The sequence below is a fragment of the Taeniopygia guttata genome, chromosome 1 (assembly GCF_048771995.1).
Source record: "Taeniopygia guttata chromosome 1, bTaeGut7.mat, whole genome shotgun sequence".
In the NCBI taxonomy this organism is placed as follows: domain Eukaryota; kingdom Metazoa; phylum Chordata; class Aves; order Passeriformes; family Estrildidae; genus Taeniopygia; species Taeniopygia guttata.
This window is the reverse complement of record NC_133024.1, coordinates 79,402,169-79,419,025: the sequence shown is the minus strand read 5'-3', so window position 1 is coordinate 79,419,025 and position 16,857 is coordinate 79,402,169.

The window sequence follows — 16,857 nt, the reverse complement described above, 5'->3', positions numbered from 1 at the left end:
AGAAAACTGTAATGATGCTGGTAAGAAGACATCAAAGACAGTTAAGCCTGCTTTGGTAATAATGAAAGGGAAGTATTGATACAACTTTTCAAAAGCCACATTCTTCAACAGACCTGGCTAAGAACTGACAGCAGCTGGAATTTAATCTGTTTCTTCTTTAGTGAAACAATACTTACAGGATGGGAAGTGTCAAGTGGAAAGCTCTTATTTTCTGAGAACTGCAAGGTTGCTTTGGCAATTCCTGAAATCCCTGCTCCTTCTGCGCAGCATCAATCATCTTATTGGAAGTGACACTGTTTCCCAGGCAGTAGAGTTTGAACTCTTCTGCCTCATAAAAATAGATCAATTTGTCATTCTTTTAATTGTCTCCTCACAAAAGTGTCTCTGCCTAATTAAATATAGAGGCCAAACATCATATAAAAAAAAATATGTATGTTTTTATGTATGTGTGCACATGCATATAAAGTTCCATTCAACCTATTAGGCAAACAAATAAACAAAAAGCCATTACAAAAAAATCTCTGCAAAACACATTATGTAAGAATTTCTGTAGCTCTGACTTAGAACAATTATAAATTTTTCTTACATTCAGCCTATTTTGCCTTTGAAATGGCAAGTTTAGCTCAAACTTATGTAGCATGGTTTAAACCCATTCTTCACTTTAACCTAAATTAAACTGTGGACATGGAAAGCAATTTCTTACCTCCTTACTGAATCTAGATGCATCTCTCTTGGTGTTTGATATAGATGTTTATCCTGCACTGGTTTGAAATATGTTTAGAGTTGGTACAAAATTATTTATGTTCCCATTAGTGTTAATGAGAGCATTTTGTGTAAATCTAAAACATACACATGAAATATTTTTCTGAATGTGCCGTCTGCAGAAAGAAAAGAAGCTCTAACAGTTTTGGAGAACCTTAGTCTATCTAAAGGGAATTTTAGTTTTACAAAATCCTTTTCCATATTAAAGACAAAAAAACTTAGAAATTCAGCTGAATAGTGCAATAAAAAAAAAATTTTACATTATTTTGTTTAGATTTATAGCTAAAAGAAAGTGTTCTACCCTTGAGCTCTAGACAGCTTTTTATGTAACTTAAAAAGCAAAATTCTGTTTGTTCTTTGTTTATTGCTTTTATAAGACAACAACTCTAAAGCAAAAGAAATAAAATGGCTGTACAAAAAGTTTTCCAACTTGTTCCCTTAATAACAATCACTCATCTCTGTTTAGCATGAGCTGCGTTCTATAACTCTGGCTAATTTCACATATTCGTGAACTGAGTCAGATTGGAAGGGACCATTGTGACTCATCAACCTCCCTGATCAGTCAGGGTCATCCCAGAGCAAATTGCGGAGATGATTCTTGAAAATCTCTAGTGTGGGAGACTCCACAATCTCTCTGGGCAATTTGTTCCAGTGCACAGTTATATGCAGAGTAAAGAAGTTCTTCCTCATATTCAGCTGGAACTGCCTATGCATCAGTTTCTGCCTGTTTCTTTATACCTGAATCGCTATTTAAATATTTATGTTAATTGGATGTAATTTAAATAATATCATGGTTGTTGCAGCTCCATCAACAAAACATTTATAACCAAGCAGAAGAAAAGTGGCATGAAAGGCAACTGCATTGCTCTGAATTCTTGGCCTATCTCTTTATCTTTTCATTACTGTAAATAAGTCAGAAAAGTGCTGCCCAGAGTGGCCTTGATGCTGTTGTTACTGCTGCTGGAGAGAGCTTCAGTCCCACTTGCCAAAAGGGGTAGTCTGTGTATGCAAACCTGAGATAGTTCAGACACTGCAGCCCTACTTTTGATCACATTTCCCACTATGTTGCTGCTGTAGTCAGCTATAAGGATCTGTTTTATCAAGAGAGAAACTGCTTTTCTGCATGTTCAATAAATTCTGGAGGAAAGAAATCTCATCGCATTTTCATAAGGCCTTTCTGCTGACTTTGAGAAAACCTACTGCTTTCTACATCCTTTTCCAGACAATGGTTTTCAAATCTAGGGACATCCCTTAGATCTGCTCCATTTTCACTTCCTTAACTCTTGTGTACTGTAATCTTTAAATTCATTACAAAATATAAACTGTTATAAATGTATATATTATCCCAGGTGTTCATCCATGCTGGATGGAGCTCTGAGCAACCTGGTCTAGTGAAATGTGTCCTTATCAGCATCAGGAGGCTTGAACTTAGATAGTATCTAAAGATCCAGCTCATTCTATGAAAATTGAAAAAGAAGGTAAGAAAAAATTAATCTGACACCAAACTAAATGGCTTATTCTTTAGCAGACAAATAGCTCCAGCCTGTTATGTAAACTTCCTTTTTTTTTTTTTTTTCCCTAGATAGTGATAGCAAGAACAGCTGAATATGACAGTTTGATTGAACATATACTGAGAAGAGTTTCTTAATCTGGATAGAGTTAAAGCTGCGGTTGAAATAATTTCACTAGTCAAGTGATCTCCCCATCAGTTGACTTCCCTGTTCACAACCACTATTATCAATATAGGTACTGCTCACTCTTTAATCCTGACCCATAAATTCTCAGTCAATTTATGAATAGTTTTCTATTTTCTGAAAAAGAAGCCAAATATTCTCATTTGGTCTGTTAAGAATCTCTTATTATTTGTTAATGCTATTTCATTAACAATCAGTGAAAGTGATAAAAGAACAACTTTGCATGGTTAGGTTTCCAGAATGAGGAAGATATAATTTAAGCATGAGGAATTATCATGTTAGATAATTCTATCAGAATTGATAGATAAAGATTTGTTTATTTTATGTGCATTGTCATAAAGTAGGCCATGTAAGAACCAGATAATAGAATGACTCTTCACTGAAAAACACCCTGGATTGGAAGATTTAATATTTTCTGTACCTGTGAGTATATATGTATAGTCTGTAGAAGCCTGCAAGGAAAAATCACTTGTTATGTTGTTTTAGAGTCTTTTTTCTTATCTCAATTTTTTCAACATTAGCACTAACAAAAATTAGCTATACAAGAGGAGAGAGGGGAAAAAAGATTCTTGAATTTCAAACACTCAAAAGAGTTACTTATGTTCATGCAAACATTTTAAGTACTTTGTTATGACTATCCAGAAAATTACTAGTAAAACAATCCCAGTTAGAAATTTCAGTTCTTTACAAACTGGAATTCAAAACAAGATTTTGTACCAAAGAATCAGATAGTCACAGATTCATGAAGGTTGAAAGAGCCCTTCAAGATCATCTAGTCCCACCGCCTACCCAGCGCCACCCTAATCAGCCCTAAACTACATCTTCAAGTGCCACAAGGTGCCTTTTGAACACTTCTAGAAATAGTAATTTCATAATAATTATGAAAGCATCTGATAACCCCAACAACTGTATAGTATTTTTATAAAAACCTGGCCAATATTTCAAAATGCAGATAATTTCTAGTATAATGGTATAAAAGTGAGTAATTACATTGATTTAGAAGTTTCTTCTTTTTGACAAAGAGTAATAAAAAATTGCTGAAAAAGGAATAAATGAATAGAAATTATTCTAATCATCTGTTACCAATACACTAGTTTCAACAGCACCATTTCTAGAAATAAACATCCTAAGCTTTATGACTTTTTTTAAATGGAAAAATACATATCTACATATCTACCTGTCAAACAGGAATTATTTTTACAATCATGAAAAAAGAAATTGATTGGAATGATTGAATGCATATTGTCTTTTCCATACAATAAATTCTTTTGTTCCTTCTCATCTTGCAAGCCTTCTTTATTTTTCCATGGGAAAAAAAAAAAAAAAAAAAAAGATTACTGTTAGGATAAATTTGTCTTAATGTCTTCATTTCAATTCCCAAGTTTAATTTGAGAGAGATGTTCTATTTAAGCTCATGAGTATTTAACTATGACATTTATTTCCTTACTAAAGCATTTTTATGACTACAAATAACTAAGTGATCTGTAAACTGTATGTTGTATATTTTCTTTCAATTGAAGTCCTAAGAAACATTTTATACATGAGTGATTAAAAGTTTTATTTAATATTTAATACATTTTGAGACTTTGTGGCATTTACACACTTAAAGTACTAGCTGATATTTTATTCATTATACAACTTAGCTAGGAGTACTGAAAAGCGTTAATGTTTATTGAGTGCTTGCAGAAAACCTGGTATTACTTGAGAACTTTCTGATCTTTCTATATCTTAGTAACGTGTAAATATGACTTTTTGGTCAATTGTTTGGGTTTATCAGGATAAATTGAAGCACAGGTCTCTCAGTAAAATTTTAGCAGTCAAACTCATATTTTGCATTTTTTACCACGGACTGCTTTATGGTTATCCCTATGTAAAGATGGAAAAATCTTTTTCATCCTTCTCTCAAACCAGAACCCTGACAGCCTGTTACCTGATTTTAGGGCTAACCTTATTAAGCTATTGGAGGTTACAGTTCTCTATCACTTTATTTTAGAAGGTTTAGAAGGTTTAGAATGCTTCCTTTTATTGCCTTGCTTGAAGAATTTTTCATCCTATACATCATATAAGTTCAAATTTTTGTTCAGTTTTTACATATTGCTGAGAAAAAAACCCTCTAAAAACAGCTAGACAAGATATCTGTTCTCAATATCTCAAGTTTCTCAGGAAATCCATGTCTCATGTGATGAATAATCACAAGGAAATAAAATGATTTCATTCAATTTCTAAGAAATTTATAGTCTTAAGAATAATTATGGAATGGAATTACATTTTTTTGGTAAGGTCAGCTCAACAGTTTTTTGCAGATGATTTTCACTTTTATATAATTTTATAGGAAACATGTACCGGTTGGGTTATGTTCTGATAAGTGGGAGTAGCATAGAACCAAATCTACTTAAATCTGTCTAAATTAACATATTCTATGATGATGTTAGAGGAAGTAGTTTTGAGTGGAGGAAAAGTAAGTAAGTAAGTAATTAAGTAAGAGGAAAGAAAGAAAAAATATTTTTTGGATATTTGTCCCATAACAATCCTCTCTATACCTTCAGGAACAATAAAAAAGTTGCCTAACTTTTTGAGGAATTCTTCCTTGAGCTTTTAGATTAACTAGGAGGTAAGACAGGTACAGTCTAACCTAACGTTCTACCAGCTGTAACTCCTGTGTGTAGATCCTTGAATGAAATCTGAAATTGCACTATCTTCATATCACAAAACACACTACCCCAAGATCTGGAGCTTTATAATAATCCTAGCATCTTTTATCTATATTTTAATCCTCCCAGGAGGAGAGAAGAGCTATGGAACACTGGAAGAGGCTGAATATGATATGCTTTAAAACTGTGGAGCATCCAGAGGTACAAAAGAAGGTAGAACAGAGATGGTAGAATTGTTTATGTGTAAAAATACATCTGTATGTACATGTCAGTTGAAATTTAGTTTTTTAGAAGGAAAAATGTATATTGGTCATAGATACCAATGCTTTAGAGATCATAGCTGGTCATTCAAATTTGCAAGAATACCTGAACTAATTTTGATTTTAATGTACCAAAAAGACTTACATAGAAGGCACAATAAAAACTACAAATCTCTACCTTTTATTTTAATGGCCATATATTTAATTTTCTTCTTATCAAATGAAATTACAATCTCTTTACCTTTTTGTTTTAATATAGCATAAAATAAAGACTGGTACCATGAACATGCCACACACATATGCGATTCAGTCCAAATAAATTGTACACATACCTAGGTATTTTCTACCCAAATTTATTAGTAAAAGAAACAAAGAAGTCTTTGTTTGAAGTGGCATAAAGCAAATAATCACACTTAACCAAAGCCTTTATCCAATACTATTAAGCTCCAATTACTTCTGTTTTGAATGAGCAGATAGGCCAAAATTTCCCAGATGTTGAAAGATGGAGATGTACTACTCAGGGTGTGTATAATATATGTGTCTGTCTCCTGATACGTATGAACTTATTGCATGTTTTTCCAAATTCCTTTCTGCTATTATAAATGATTTTGTTATTTCTAGCTAAAGGAAAAAGTAAAGGCCAACAATAACAAAGTGCTGAGCTTGTGAAATTAAAAACTAGTCGGTAGGGTTGCTCCTTAGCCTGTTGCAATCTTTGTTCTTAGATTCAGCCAAACATCCTAAATCAATTTTATCAGATTTCTGAATGGATAATGTTCTCAATTCCTCTTGGATGTGCTGATAGATTGCACATTCTTTCTCAGTTGTGTGGCAGCCTCTGGGTGTTGGTTCTGTTATGTTATGGTTTTGTCCCTTTCAGTCCGGTAGAAAATGTAATGAGTAATTTCTACAGGAGGAAGCCAGAAATTAAGGAGATCATTACAGACACGTTTTGATGCTCATATGTCTACGTGCTACAGAAAAGATATATGTCTTTGTTGTAATATATATCAAGCTGTAGAATAATATTTGCTCCATGAAAATTTTTGCAGGTGTTTTGATATTTATTTTTATATATTTTAGGAATCAGAGCTGAAAAAATATAATTGGTCAAAGAACACATACATACAAATACCATGCTAGTACAATGATTAGTACAGGGTTTTTTTGCATCCCAGCTCACCACAGGAAAGATATTTTTAACTTAGGCAAAACAAAAAATGTAAAATGTACATATCCAGAATTTAAAATCAGTGATGACTATCTGTCATGTTCTAGGATCCAGAAATGCTTGTGTTTGTATTGTCTTAGACTGAAGACTTCTAAAACTGACATCCAATATCTGCCTTTCATAAGTGACTTTGAGTTTTCCTTTGTTTGTTAGCTATACATAAGGATCAGAAAAGTTTTCCATTCCCCATGACTTTGAGGGGGATTTCTTTTTGAGGGGGACTTTTGGGGGATCTCTTTCCCATGAAAAATTATAAAACCATTAAGAAGTGATTTCTAAGTACAGCATGAAGCCATCAAGCTTTTCTGATTTTTACTTTTCCCTAAACTACTACTGTGGCTCCAGTGTTCACCACCATGTTTTGACACCAGATTGTTCTAGCATAAGTCACTGAAAAAATTGCACATTTGTTCCTGGTATTTAGAGTTCATCTTTAATAACTTCTGTATACCAATAAGCTTAGAAATCCAGGGAAGACAGCTTAATGTCTAGTTTTATTGTCAGTATGGATTTACAAAGAAATAGCAGTCACTGGAGTAGAAAACCATTCAATTGCAAACCAAGAATCAGACACTTGAATAAGTAAATAATGTGTATTTTAGCTCAAGTAGGAATGCAGGAGAATAATAAAAATAGCTAAAAGCAGTAAAAATAGGAATACTACTTAATACCTATTTACCTTCAAAGCAGAAGAAAGCAGCCTGTAGGTAGCCATGTGGAAATGTCATCAGGAAAGAAACCCAGAAATAGAAATTATCATGATCACATTTCTACCTGTATCTTCCTCCTTCGGCCATCTTCATATACATCAACTCAAACTGCAGAAGTAGCAATCTATATGTGGTTCATGTGGCTCAGGTGCACCAAAGCGGCCTAATGCTGGCTTTGACATATTTTGAATATCACCAGATTATGACCTCATGAACTGTTACCCTGCATGTAGGTTGTATGTGAAGGTGTAGTGGGTTGACCTTAGTTGGATGCCAGACACCACCAAAGCTTCTCTATCACTCCCATATACATCTGCATAAGGGAGAAAAAGTATAATGAAGGGTTCATGGGTTGAGATAAGGACAGAGAGGGATTACTCATTACTGTGACAGGCAACACAGGCTCAACTTCAAGATATGAAGTAAATTTATTGCAAACAAAGTCAGAGCAGGATCATGAGAAGTAAACCCCTTAAAAACACCTTCCTCATACCCCTTCCTCCTTCCCAGCTCTACCTCCTACCCTTCAGTAGTGCAGGGAGATGGGGAATGGGAGTTACAGTCAGTTCATCACACATTGTTCCTGTCACTCGTCGGGGAGAGGAGAGCTTACCCTGCTTCAGCATGAGGTCCCTCCCATGGGATGCAGTTCTCTATGGTCTGCTCCAGTATTAGTCTGTCCCATGGGCAACAGGTTTTCCCAAACTGCTGCAAACCGAGTCACTCTTTTAGAGGTTAGAGTCCTCTACACACAGCCTGCTCCAGCATGGGTCCTCCACAATGTTACAAGCCCTAGGAGGAAACCTGCTTTAGTGTGGTGCTCCTCTCTCCATGGGTCTGCAGGTCCCTGCATGGATCCTGTTACAGCATGGGCCTCCAGTGGGTTCATATCCTCCTCTCAGGCATCCGCTTGCTCTGGTGTGGGTCTTTTCCACAGGTGGATCTCTGCATTCCCATGCATCTCCATGGGGCTGGAGGAGGACAGCCTTCTTGACCATGTTCTTCACCATGATCTGCAGGGGAATCTTAGCTCTGGTGCATCTCCTTCGCCACCTTCTCCACTTACCTTGATGTCTGCACAGTTGTTCTTCTCACGTGTTCTCATCCTGCTTCTCTGTGGCTGCAATTACGTCTGTGCAATAACTTTTTTTGCTACTTAAATTTGTTACCCCAGAGACATTAACAGCATGTTTGATTGGTCCAGCTTTGGCCAGGGGCCCATTTGTCCTGGAGTCAGGTGGCATTGTCTCTGCTGTAGGAAGCTTCTGGAATCTTCTCACCAAAGCCGTCCCTTTAGCCCTCCTGCTGAAAAAACCTGGCCATGCAAAGCCAATACAGATGGGAACCTTTGAAAAGTTGGACACGGTTCGGGATCTCCCTGTATGACAATACCTTCCCCAAGAATAGAAAACCAACCTAATATCAAGATTCATGCATTCAGGTAAGCTTAAAGGACTTGTTTATCCTTAGCCTTGGCCATAAGCCATAGGTACCTATAGCTCAACCTTGCCTACATATGGGAATTTTAAAAAAATGTAAAAAGACATTTCAGATTTCCAAAATTGTTGGACATGAAATTTCTCTTCATGGACTACATGTCTGATTTAGTAAAAAAATACTTTATCAAGTTCTTTGTGTAGTTCAGTGTCACTGTTCAAGTCCTGATGACAACATAAACACAAATTTTCTCTAGGACTTCTTGCCTGTATCATGCAGGGACAGTGTCCTTACCTTCTTTTTCTGATAGAGGTCTATTTTTATGATTTCTTTCTCAGCCAGAAGAGTGCAGTACTTTTCCCTTTCAAGCATCACTACAGGTAGCATCAAGTGTGAAAATAAGTGGAAAGAGTAGTTTGGCAGAAGGAACATTAAGAGTGAAGTCAGGGGAGATCTTCAGTGCGCACTACCTTGGATTGTTTAATGTGCACTATCTTGCTATTTACTGATACTAGCTTTATGTAAAAAATTATGCACATTTTCAAAATGCCTAGCTTCACAGACATGTCTTCTTAGCAATAACACCATTTAAAAGTTTCCCAGAAATTTTTTTTGTGTTCTTCAAAACTGACATAAACATATTTTTGTTACATTGCAGAGGCTTTCATCCAATATCAAGGAAGTTACTAACAGCTTCTACCTGTGACTGGGCATGGATTTACAAACATATTTCTTCCATCTTCTCCAGACATATAAATTTGTCTGTGACTTTTGGCTTTGAAAGCATCTTATTTATAACATATATGTGCACAGCTTATACCCAAATTTGCGGTACAATGCAATGTAATGTATCAGAGGCTATCTCTCATAATTTGATTAGTCTCAAATAGTCAATTCAGAGCTAAATGTTCTACTGCTATCATTCCTTCTATTACCTAAATATTAAAACAAACATGGTAATTTTTATAGTTTTTCCCAATGGATCAGATAACAATTGCTTCAGATAATACCAGCAACTAATGATTCCCTAGCACTGAAAAAGGGCTGGGAAAAAGCTCACACAATTTTTTTTGTTTTCTCTAAGAGATTTCTAAAGCTTCCACCCACTAGACAAATTATATGGGTTAGACACCAGCAGTAAATGGAGTAAAGTCCTGACAGAACAGATGCATTAGCTTTTCCATAGTGATAGCACTACTTGTGTAGCACATGACAACATTCAAATTAAAAACATAACTATAACAGGCAAAAAAAATATATTGGAACAACCATCTCTGCTTAGATGGAACTTCTTGGATGTTTGTCTTTTAATTTACCAGCAAACTAGTAAATTTCTATCTTCTTTTCATACAATTATTAAGATGGCATGATCCTATGATTTTTTTTTCTAACAGAAATGTTTCTTATTTGTGTAAAAAAGGCATTCTTAAATGAATATTCACCAGACATGACACCTGCTCTTCACTGTTCTGATAAGACTGAGTGGGACCAAATGGTCAGTTACTGGCAGCAAAATGTTCTCATGTGGATTCAAGACACTTGAACTAGATATAACATCACTAGATACAGTATCACTAGATAAAAGATCTGTAGAAGTCCAAATATTTTTCTGCAAGCTTGAACACCTAGAAACTCAGTCTAGTTTTGCTAGCCACTTTGCCTGGCAGTTTAGCGAAGAATCTCAAGAACTCCAATAAGTTCTTATGAGAATTTATCAATATTCTTTTCATTATATAGCTATATCTATATTATGAAAATAGATATGCAGTTTTGCAGGTTTCAAAAATTTCAGGGGAATGGGGAATGCATGATTTGAAGAGTCAAATACTTTCTTTAAGGATGCATAGCAAAGATTGCCCACACTACTGTGAAGAGTGATTCAGAGTCAGCTCACAGTCATAGTTCTATATGTTCCATAACTTCCTAAGGAAAAATTCTAGAGAAGTCAGTAAGAAGAAAGAGGAAAAAAAAAAAAAAAAAGTAACAACCAAAGAGGGAAAAACTCAACCCAAACCAAACCAAAATCATGCATATAGAAAAATAGGTATAAAGGGAAAGTTTTCACCAGAATACTTCATGTTCCATGTTTATGTCCCTTTTTTGTTGTTTTCTATAGTTCTTTGCCTTTTTTTCTCCTCGCCAACCTTGTGTCTCCTGTCAGCAAGCATTTACTCTAATCTCTTGCATTAAAACATGACCCTCATTCTTTCTGAGGGCTTCCTTGCTTTTTCTGCCTTCTTTTGACTTTCCTTTTCTGTTTCCTTTTCTTTCTTTCTCTGCTTAATCTCTAGCCAACCACCTTACAAGCCACCCAACTGGGTATACTCCTCACTTTGAATTCACTGTAGCTGGAAGACTTCCCAGAAACTGTGGGTATATAGATGTGTTTATAGAAAGGAAAGGAGTGAATGAGCTTGGTAGGTTTTAGAAGAAATGCCAATTCTTTTTTTCATTATTTTAGTGTCCTGTATCAGCTTTCTTTAACAAATGGGAAGCCATAGGGTTACTGAGATCTCCAGCATGAAAATAAAGTGTGTAACTGATCTTTCTTTCACTTTTAGCTAATAATTACTTTGCACACCACAGAAGCTTGCAATCAACTTACTGTGCAATGAGATTATTCATAACTTCTTGCTTTCCTATTTGTTGCCCAAACATGCTCATTCACATCTATCAATTTACGTTTTAAAATAGTGAATTCAAAAAGAAAAATAAAAATTGGCAGGTGGATGTTTAAAGATAAAAAATCTGTGGATTTTACCTACCACTCAACAATGCAATAGCAAACTACCTCCTTAAAAGTTTGCTCTGCTCAAACCCGAACTTAATTCTTTCTCGCATTTGGTCTGACCATGCAAGTAACAACAAAACTAGGGAAGGGGGGCTGTCTGCTTTCCCTAATTTTTCCCTAATAACCTAATTTATCAAAATATTTGCGATTCTCCTTTTAAATGATGATAAAGTAGATGCTGACAGAGCAACATGGGAACGGACCTCTTATAGTTTAGGGGATATTTTAAGTGTTGTAGGAAATTTGATCAGCAATTCCATTTCCATAGTGAATTCTATTTCCAAATAACAATTTTATTTCTTAAAACAGACTCTTTCATTTAAGCCAGTAGCTGGAAAACAATTAATGCTAAGAGAAAATCACTTAATGAGGATTTTACATTTATTGGGAAAACTGCAAATCTCAAAATGCCACCTGTGATCCAGCCATTAAGTTGTGTGTGCTTCAGCATGCATGTTTGGTTTTCCTTTGCTACTCCTTCCATGTTAATGTGTGTAATTTGTTAACATTTTTTAATTTGAAAATCATTGCAATTTAAGATCACTGTAAGAGATAGATACAGATTTCAAACAGCAAAGGCATTTTTGTAGCAATTTTTTTTCATAAACATTACATAGTTTCAAAGAAATAGCAGGTAATTTCTTTTTTTTTTATTTACTAGAAATACTATTTTCTCTAAGTAAATGAAGTTGTTGTTAAACAAGCATGGCTTTTAACACAGTAATACCTTCCACTTATTATTCTTGAAAAACTAATCTAGGAGTAAGGCTGTTCAAAGCAATTTAACCCCATGAAATTATCATCTAAGAGACAAAGTTAAAAAAAAAAAAATGTTTACCTGAATAATATTGAATTGACTGCAAACCACATAATTTTCTAATTTCCCTGTGTATACATATAAGTAATATACACATTCATTCGCTGAAATTGGTGTTTAATTGCAATACTTCCTTAATTATTATTACGTACACAGACTTATTTAGAAGGAAAAGGCAATGAATCTCTATAACAAGAATCTTAAAAAGACTGATGGTTTTTTGCCTGTTTGCTTGTTTCCAGATGAATTCAAGTTCAGGTTCAGCTGTAAGTAGAACTTTCCTGGTTTAGGTCAGGAACCATTTAATATCAGCTGAGTTCATCCCACCATTTTCAAGTGCTTCCTGACAGAAGGAAATATATTTGTCATATTTTTAGCAGCTGAGTTTGCATCAAAAACATTTCAGTAACTAGTACTTAGAATGAGAAAATTAGATTAATTCATTTGTATCATTTGATATGAGAGAGCGGTGATAACAGAGAGCAAATATCACAAGTCATATATTTTGAGACTGCTCTGTTACCATGAGACTGAAGCTCAAATAAGGACACGGTCATGTAAGGGTTTGGAATGTATCTTAAATATTAAAACAGCAGTATTTACTAGATAAGAGCATCAGAAATCACATGCTGAATTAAAAAAAAAAAAAAAGTGTAAAAGGAAACCACACAACCAAATAAAACCAGGAAAATAAAGAAAAATCAACACTCATAGTTCATGTAAGCATGAGAATTAATTAATTAAATAAAACTACAGGTACTAGGAATTATCAATATTAACACTTCCATGAATATATTTTATGCAGTAGGACTAGAAATGGATGTTTATGGCAAAAGTTTTATATTATTATTTACTAAGTGTATTAAAAATTTTTAAAATTTGTTAATTTTACTACATTACATAATTCAAGATTACCTCCTTCATATTGAATCTTTGGAATGAGAAAACTTGAAAATGCCAATTCAACACTCCCTAGAAGTGCTGGCATGGACAAGATAATTGGAGCCAATTGGTACAGCTCATGCCTTGGTATTTTTAAATCTTTCAGTGCTTCAGTATAGTTTTTATCTCTCCTCAACAGCAGCCCTTGAAAATGAATATATAAACAGTCCATTTTTCTTTGGCTGGCTGTCAGAAAAAGATGAGTACTATTTTGAACAAGTTTTTTGAGCTGAGAAGATTTTAAATCAGTTTGTTTTCTGTATCAGTAAGAATCAGAATAATTTTGTTCTGTACTGTGTCATGGTTGACCGTTTTCCATTTGACATTTCACGTTGACAACTTCTCTTCAATTTGTTAATTTCTGAGAATAGCAGCTAAAGCAAATATCTTGCAGGCTTGCCTTCTAAATTATTGTCTGTGATTTCCCACACTTTCCACTCAAATTCTGTTGACCTTGATGCTGATTTTGAGTTTTCCAGATGACGGTTCAACCTGTTTGAAGATCTCTGTAGAAGATCACTGATACTAAAGCATTTTGAAACTGCTGATTTGTCAGACTACACAGGAGTTGTTGGTTCCTGTCAGCTGCCAGAACCTGTATCACTTTATATTCACTCACCTGAATATCTTACCATGGTCTTGACAAGAATTTTACAGTTCTAAACCTATTTCCAACAGGCTGTAAATTTAATATAATCTACTAGATCAATCTATCATAGTTTCCTGCTATTTATTTCTATATTTATTCTATGTACTTCTCACACATATCTAATGTTTTTACCACAAAGCAAGAAATTCCCCCTCATTTCTTCATGTTGTTGGTTACTAGATTCAAAGATACCAAGAAGAACTGATTTGAATTCAGGAGGAACATTGTCTATCTCTTTCAATGTTTTCATCATGCCATTTTCTTTTTTATTTTATAGGTCTTTCTGGATTTTCCCCTCTCTTTCTGTGGCAAATAAGATGGTCTTTTGCTGACCTTTAACCTCAGAAGCAAATCACACTGTTTTCACAATGACTTTTCCATCACTTGTTTTACAGAGTATAGCTGAATGTGATGAATATCATCTTATAAAGTTCAACAAATGTTCCAGACACTTAGACATATGTTATTCCCATTGCAATAGTCTTCAGAATAATTTGCTATAAGCAGCAAAGCAGGTATTTATTTTGAGTATCAATGTATAAGCTGGTCACAGATTTTGCCCTTGAAAAATATCCTGTTTCTTCAAAGTCCATCCCATATCACACCGTGTACATTGGCTATGGCTTTAGTAACACGCAGCCAAATTCGGTTACTGATTCCAACAGGTTTGTGTATCTGTAGTGTTGACATCTCTATATCAAATAGGGTTTGATCCAATTGCCCACATTTCTAGAACTAACTCAGCTGCCCTGCTCTGTCCTGTCCTTTAACTGTTACTTGAGGAAATGTCCTGTAAAAATCACAAATATCACTATGATCCAGAGCTTAAAATTTTGGAAGAAATACTTCATGCTATCAATGTGTCCGACAGAAAGAAAAAGAAGAAATAAGAATAATGAATACTATATAACTGGGCAATTAAATTGTATTGTAGTGCTAGAGCCTTTGGAATTAAAAGTTTATGTTTTAGGTTGGTTTTGTTTGGGGTTTTCTGTTTGTTTTATGAGAGCTCTTATTATATGTCTTTGATGCCATAATGAAAACTGTTATCAAAAACTAGAACAGATTGGACAGACTCAAATTAGCCTCCTATCATTCTTATCTCAGAAAAACAGGGGACATAGAATTTTTTAAGGCATTCCAGTGCTATTTGTAAAAAAACTGAATGCTCAGCCTCATGGACAATGACCAACCTGTACCAAGGAGCTTAAGAACAGATTAAACTATGTATATGTATCCAATTTATGTGTCTAGATTCCAAGGAATCCTCCGGCTTAAGTGTGGTGCTCAAAGCCCTTTCTGCTTATCCCATCATCCTGTGCTTCACACTTCTAGAAAGCATAACCATGCCCATGCATGCCCAGTCATTATTTCCCATGCTCTACAGAATATATCAGGTACTGCCAGAATCAACCTCCTAATTCTCTGGTTTTCCCAGGTTCTTGAGTACAGGCAACAGGAAAGACTTGAAAATGTACAGAAACTAAACATGACATTCTTTAAAAGCATAAACAGCATTCTGAATGATACACAACAATTTTTGGAGGACAGATGTCAGATGGTTTCTTTGTGAAGCTCCTTCCTGTGTAGACAGACATTACCAGCATTATAAAACATATAAATCTTCTCCAAGTCTTCAGAATGCAGTTAAAAAAATGTACGTGCTGACTATTCTCCATGCCAGACCTTTGTGTGGGTAGGAATTCCACCATGGAGAGGAAAAAACTGACTGATGCTTACTTACAGCCTCATGCTACACTGGGATAACAAAATGACATCTTTAAAATCTGGATGGGAGCTGACAAAACAACAAATGACTGACTCAAAAGTTTTTCACCTTAAAATCATGGTGAGGTGGCAACAAAGACATTCAATAAAAGAAACCCAACAAACAGTGAACACCAAAAATGTATTTATTTAAGATTGAAGACACGATTAAAACAAATGTCAGGCAAAACTGCACAAGCAAGAAAGATTTTTAATAATTCCACTTCTTTTCACTTGCAATCAACTATTTGATCATTACTTATGATGTTTCTTCAGATCTTTTTGTTATTATCCACCCTATATGCTTTAAGTAAAAATCCTAATATTTACCTTAACAAGTCTCTTAATATCCAGATTTCACATCCGCCTGCAGCTTTCCAAGAACCTCAAGTCACAGACCAAATGTAATTCCCTCATATTGTTTTCCAATACACATTATTCCCTTCTTTTTTCTCTTCTTCATCCACTAGAAATAATTTCAAGCCTCATTAAAGATAAATATTAGTCTTTATTATTTAGTTTATCAAATTACTGAAATTGTTATATTTCTTGATACCTACCCCATTGCAACCTGCCTGTTTTATTTCCTACTTCATATTAATTTCCAGTTATCTCTACACCTCCATTGAGGTATGCAAACCAAATAATATTTTACCAATAATGACCTGAAATTTCAAGTCTTAAAAGACTTGCTTGGAAAATATTTAACTGCAATCTAATTTGTTTCTGGGAAATAACACCAAAAACAATGCTGACGTCTCTTGTTAAGCTCTCATATAGTAATCATGGCATTAATGTGGTCATTCATGAAGTGGAGGTGTCAGACAGAGCATGTGTTTTTGAATTTTATTTATGAAATGCAACTTTGTGTTTTTGTATATGTTTTGGCTTTCTTTAGAAGAGTAATAAGTAGATGTTCGCTGCCAATTTATGATTTTTAATTTTGGGCAGGAAAAAGAAGCCAGAGAGAGTGTCAACATTCATGGATCAAATTACAAAAAAAAACGGATTTCTCAATGTAAATGGATGACATATTGTCTTTTCTCAGAAGAGATTTTGCAACAATTTGCTTGAGTGTATTTTTTTATCCATTCCAAGAAAATTTCTTAGTTCTTTAGATATTTGTTTCCCATACATACTGTGTAG